Here is a 6,927-nt window from a genome sequence, read left to right as displayed (position 1 = left end):
AGGTATATCTGGGTCACTGGTGTTTGCAGACATGGCCTTCATGACTGACATTGCCTTTATTCCTCTAAGTGTGTGAGCATGCCCAGTATGGCCATCTGTATTGCATGTGTGTATCAAGTCCAGGTAGTTTGCACTGTGGTGCTGACCTTTGTATTGTACACCGTCAGGTAGCATGCTGTGTCTACAGGGTATCCATCGGTCATTTGGCATTGGCTGTTGCTACATTTATGCATAGCAGGGGGGACACCTGACTGTTTCTACATTTCTACACAGGAGTGGAGGGGGCACACCTGACTGTTACTATAAGTGTATGTAGGATGGGGGAGCACACCTGGCACTTGTACACATTTGCTAAGACTGTACTGGTATGTCGGGTACTCCATTTCAGTCTGTAGTCTTACCTATTGTGCTGGCTAGAGGAATACCAGTGTACTACAGATCTTAGCTTTAATTACCTACATATTAGTTTCTGACTTCGTAGCCTTCACAACTTACATCCAACTGCCTGGCCTGCTGTAGTCTGTCTGTGTAGGCCTGGGGGAGGGTTTACCCATAGGGCTCATTCAGAGGCCATAGTACAGCATTTGTTTGTGTTTGTCTACACCTATCCTGCTGGCTGTAACTGTTGTTGGGTATGTGACCCCCGCAACTGGCATGTGTGAGTCACTTACCTTGTGGGTGTCCCAGTATTGAGGGTGGTGCTGCAGGGCTGCCTATGTTGGAGGCACATAGTACACTCCCTATACATGGTTGAGCACAGGTAATGTCATGTTTGGCATCCCTTGTACTGTATGTGTGAGTCAGAGAGAGGTGTTATTCTCTGGGTCCCTACTGTGTCAGTGCATGTGCTATGCATTGCCTCTTTGCCAAGGCTAGGGAATACTGGGCATGCCTCTTTCTGCCAACTGGGGCAAGCTCAGGTTGTTCCTCCTCCGAGTCACTCTGTGCCTGTGTAGGCCTTGGCAATGGTGGGGGGCTGTGTGGCCCTGCCCCATGCTGTTCCTGCTGCAGCTGTTTCTGCAGGATCATATTGTGTAGCATGGCACATACAAGGGCAATTTGGGTACATGTAGTTGTGAGTACTGCAAGGCTCCACCAGATGTGTCCAGGCACTGGAACCATGACTTGGGCATCCCAAGCACACGCTCTATTATGATTCATGTTTGTGCATGTGCCTCATTATGGAGTTCTTTGTTCGGGTGTGTGTGCATTTCTGATGGGTGTCATCAGCCATGGCTCCAGTGCATATCCAGCATCCCCCACTAGGTGACCGTGTGGGATGTCCCCACTGGCAAATCTCTGGTATAGCTGCGTCAAATGCCAGATGTGGGAATCGTGGTAGCTTCCAGGGCAGCCAGGACACACATTCATTATTATGCCCTGGGCATCACACACGACCTGGCAGTTGATGAAGGGGAAGCCCTTATGGTTGATGTAGACCCTACCCCACTCACCAGGTGGTGCTTTGATGCATATGTGCATGCAATCTATTGCACCCACTACCTCAGGGTATTCTGCTATTTGGTGGAAGAGATGCATATTGCTGGCCAACGCCGCACGGGTGATGGGGAAATATGCGTGCTCACCGACATGTGCTGATGTGGCATCCAGGAACTGGTGGAGTACCCTGGATGCTGATGCCTGTAAAATCCCCATCATATCCCCAGTTGGCCTTTGGAAGGTACCTGTAGTTAGTATTTTTAGGCCTATACATACCTTGGTATCCACTGGGATGGGTTCCCCTCTGTTAGTTCTGTGTGTGTGATGTGTGGCTGGCACAGCTAAGCAATTTGCTGTAGGAGATCCCTGTCCACCCTATAGTGCTCCACTATTTCCAGCTCATGTAGCCCTTGGTAGGTTACCCTAGGTCTGTGCACTCTTCTTCATCTCCTCACTGTGGGTTGCTTAGCAGCATTCACATCCTCATCACCCTCAGCCTCTTGCACATGCTGGTTTATGATAGCAAAAGCAGCCCCCCTAACATTTTTTCTCTTGCTTTCATTTTGTAAAATTTCCCCGTTCGTTTACACCGGTGGTGCAGAGTTTTTGGGAAAAACAAGGAGGAAAGGTGTTTGCATAGTATATAGTGGTGTGCTGGGCTGGGCTGGGCTGGGATGCTGCCTGTGTAATTGGCTGATTCTGATACATTTCACCTGTCAGCTAAGTTAGTTCTCCTTGATTACCTTCCTACTGCTGTTTTCCCTTCCCATTGCTTCCCTGTTTAAGCCTGTGTGTGTGCCGTGCAAACGGAGTGCTCAAATGTGCACAGAGCTGCTATTTCCTGGTTGAACTTCTTTTTTCTTCCTGTAAAACCCGGTGCGCAGTGCGCACACCCACTTAAACTTTGTAAAGAGTGCTAGGCAGGTTTAGACACACACCTAGCTTAGCTGTGCTTTGCTAGGAGCAATCCCGAGCCACAGGGCTCCAATCCACTTACAGTATGCCTGACACCCCCCCCATGATGTCACCTATATCCTAGTCTTGCACCCAGCTATTTATACTCTTACACTCTTGGGACCTGCCTCACACCCTGGGGAAAAACTAGGATTCACTATCCTTCCCCTCATTTGCATTGTATTGCCTGCTGATGCATAGCTACATGTCCTACACTGAGCCTCCCCCCTTAGAAACCATTACTCACTGGTCAGGCTGTCTTCTGCCTGCCATTGACTTGCATGGCAGAATACTGCTTTTAGTTAGAATGCTTATTTTAGGTTTATTTTATTATTTTCCCCCCGATCTCTTTTGTGTGCCGCTGCCCTATGCTTAAATAACTGAGATCAGTGAAAAAAAAAACGTTTTTTTTGTTTATTTTTTAAACAGTTTGCAATGCCAATGGCCTTCTACTTGGCTACTGGAATGCTTCATCAATGATATGCAGCCTTTATTTGGAGCTGCCATAGCTCCGTTTTGTAGTTTGCAGAACTGTACTCAGTTACTAACCGAGTACATTTCTGCAGACTGCACTCGTCCTGCACAGACAGCTGCCAGCTTTCTGGATTGCAAATTACCCTCATTTGCATGGTTTTCACCTGCTAATGAGGGTAATTTGCATACAGGAGCTCGGTCCATGGAGGATTAGTGTAAGAGCTCACGTGCACGTCCTGGGAGCTTATTCCTGGATCACACGTCGACTATATTGCCGAAAATAGCTCTTAGACTAATCCTGCATGCAATAAAGGTCTTCATAAATCCAGGGGATTGTTTTGATACATGTTATTATGTTATCTAGTTCAGTGTGCACACACCTAAAGCCATCACAGTTATGTGTTATAGCAATATGTTTGCACCTATCAGCAAACTCGTAGAACTAGCAGTTGTTAAAAGAAAGTTTGAGAAAACAAATACTCCATTGGATATTACTTATAAAACTTAAAAAAATGTTTCTGACAGAAACTCCATACATATGATTTGTCAGTGCACAGTTAAGTGATGTAATAATACTTCTGAGTTCTGTGTCTTAATTTATCATGTGGTATGGCATCAAACATCCTGACTAAGTCCTCATATGTTACAGCGACAAAGAAATCAACATCGTTAGCACTGATGATACAATCCTAGAAAAAGCTTTATAAAGCACATTCTCCATATGACAAAATGAACTTGGTATAAATCAAGGTTGCATACATCTTGAACAGAGTTTGGGATGCGTTCTTATATCGGCCTCTCAAAATATTTGCCGATTATATTGGTCAAGCTAATGGGTCAGTATTTCTTTCCATAGTATAAAAGCATGATTGCTACAAACACCATTTTTATAAAATGTATGCATTATAAGATAAAGAAAATCCTTTCATTCAAATGTTTGATCATCTGGGATTCCATTCTACAACATATGAGTATGTTTCCTGAAATTTAAGAATGTGCTATACATTTCAATTTCAGTAAATGATGGGTCTAAAATCACAGAAGTGAGATCACAGAATCATCATCATTAACAGGGTCACAAGTAGAATATTTAGGATGTGACGTGTTAGGGTTCCACTACAAGATAAGTAAGCATCATGTACGCAAACATGTGTCATCTCTATCTGCATCCTAAAGAGAACCATGAAGAACCCAGCCAGTGAATACTAAGGTATATCTAACTTTATGTATTTTAGCTACAGGGACCTTTCAGCAACCTACAGGGACACAGCATATGTTCCACAGGCTTCTGCCTCAAGAATACTCCACCAGTTCCCCAATGCAATGATGCAACATGTGGGGGAGCATATGTAGTTTCCACCTACCCAAGATGAAAGAGCTAGCACTATGCTATTGCCCATTCCCCTAGAGGTACTGAGGACCATAGACTGTAGCTACATTGAAATAAAGGCCCCCACCTAATGAACTGGAAGGAGGTATATCAACTGCAAAGGCTATCAGTCAATCAACTGTCAGATGGTTGTAATCCACTGACTATTATCTACAATGCATACATGTAGGCCACTCAGGCAGTTTCCACAACTCCCACAAATGGCACACCACCTCCACTAAATGTTTGCAAGGCTTCTCACAAGGACATTTGGTGGACAATGCTAGATATACCTTACAACTGTAGCTCATGACTCCAATAAGAAATTCACAACACCCCACAGAGTAAGCTTACAACCACACTCACTCACAAACTGAAAACATATAGAGCATGTGTTTGAACTGCTCAAGTCACATTTCTACTGCTTGGATAAATTTGGGGGTGACTTGAAATATGCTCTCCACCTGTGCCAAAATACTGACTGTGTGTGTGTGCCATCTTACGTAATATCATTATTAGAAAACAGTTACAACAGAGTTGCTAAGTAAAGGGACTGTAGTTTCCAGCACCATAAATAGTGGCAGCTGACACAGATGAGGGGGTCAAAGGAGGAGTCAGCATCAGGTGAAGATGAAGCCAGACTGAGGTAGGCATAATATGCTAAGGCATTAGCTAAGAGGCAGCAAATTGCACATACATTCACCACAAAACTAACATAAGAGCTTGGTAGATACAGATAGTAACACTGATGCATACAACAAACCAGATTGTGCTTACCCATGCATTGTTTGGCTACAGTAAGCATCAGACATAGGCAGCCCAAGCACAGGCAGCTCCAAATAGTAGTAGACCAGGTGCTTAATTAAGCTTCCCATAACAAATAATACAATACATACATAGATTAAGCAGAAAGTAAAAATGATGATGCGTATGCAGCAATATCACACCGCATATAGTAATAGAAGTCAGCAAATACAGACACTAACAGTGATACATATAAACAAAACAGACAGTGCTATGCATGCATTGTCTGGCCACTCTGTGCATCAGACATAAGCAGCCAAAATCAGACAGGAGGGTGAGCAAACTATCTTATACACTTGCTACCACATGAACTACTAGTGAACATAAGCAGAGCAAACAGAAATTTAAATAGAGTAAGTATACGCAGGAATAGCAGACTGCCTATTCATGCATTGGCTGGAATCAGACATACCCGAGTCAAAGATTGTGCAGAGGGCAGGGTACAGTCACCATCCTCTGCATGGGGGGTACAGGAGGCCTGTTTTTCACAGGTGAACTGTGTGAATGTGAGAGCTGAGGTAATAGCAAGTATGGACACTTAAGCCCAATGTTTCTAGATATGGAGTGCATGTCTACTGTGAGAAAGTCGACTGTGAACTCTGTGTGTGTGTGTGTGTGTGTGTGTGTGTGTGTGTGTGTGTGTGTGTGTGTGTGTGTGTGTGTGTGTGTGTGTGTGTGATGTTATGGGCAGGGTGGATTAGAATGTGTGTGTGTGTGTGTGTGCGTGTGTGTGTGTGTGCGTGTGTGTGCGTGTGTGTGTGTGTGTGTGTGTGTGTGTGTGTGTGTGTGTGTACCTGCATGGACACAGCCATTGAATGTGTGCCAGTACTATATTCAGGCATACTGGATGGATGTGAGCCATGCATGGAAGGGGTTCAAGTTCAGCAGGGATATCCCCATCCATGAGAACTGCCTCTGCCATGATTTGCAGTGCAGTTTCCATGACCTTTGCTAGAAGCCTGAATGTGAACAGCATCTGATAGATGTGCTGTCATTATGCCCACATCAAAGGGCATGACCTTGTCGATGTCCTCGCCTAGTTGTACACTCATCATAACTGATGCAGCAGTGGAAGTGCTACGACTGCAGGAACAGGATCTGCCACATCCATTGCCACATCAGCTGACATCTGATGATGTACCAGTAATCTGGCCTTGAGGATATTGCCTATCCCCCATTAAGAATAACCCAGAAGAGACACTACACAGTCCAGTGTGCCATTCATCCTGTTCAAGGAGTCAAACACACAGCTTATGCAGTCCTGTACATCAGCATGCATGACATGCAGCAGTCTCATGACCTCTGATAAGGCCCTGGTGGAACTCACCTGTGCCTCCACTATGGCATTGTAGTTATGTTGGGTGGCAGTTACTGAAACACTGACCTCAGAGGGAGGGCAGGAAACATACCTTCTCTGAGCATCTCTACTGACACCCCTTTGTGTAACCTCCTGCTCATGATGTTGAAAGGGAAATTCTTCCTTGTTTGCATCTGGGGCTACTAAAGTACACTGATGTACTGTGTCCTCAGCCTGTACACTCTCAGATGGTTCATTGTCATGGGTATCTGCCATCATACTGACTGCATCCATTATGTGGCGAGAGAATGTGAGGGCCACACTCCCTGTGTCTGACATACCCCTGCAGCCCAAGACTGTGCCTGTGCTTCCACACCATCATCATCATCATCATCATCATCATCATCATCATCAGAGGATAAGGATCCCAAACATCAGACGGAAGTAGGTCCACAGTGCTGGTGCCAAATAATGCTTCTGTGAATATACTAAGGGAATAATAAAAATAACCATAAAGCTTATGGCCTCATACCACAACCACACAAGCACGTGCTATTATTGCATTGACTCATAAACATAAATAATGCAT

The sequence above is a fragment of the Protopterus annectens genome, chromosome 3.part0, assembly GCF_019279795.1.
Source record: "Protopterus annectens isolate FY-2018-M chromosome 3.part0, PAN1.0, whole genome shotgun sequence".
Lineage (NCBI taxonomy): Eukaryota > Metazoa > Chordata > Ceratodontiformes > Protopteridae > Protopterus > Protopterus annectens.
The sequence above is the reverse complement of the archived record's forward strand: the minus strand, read 5'-3'. Positions refer to the sequence as shown.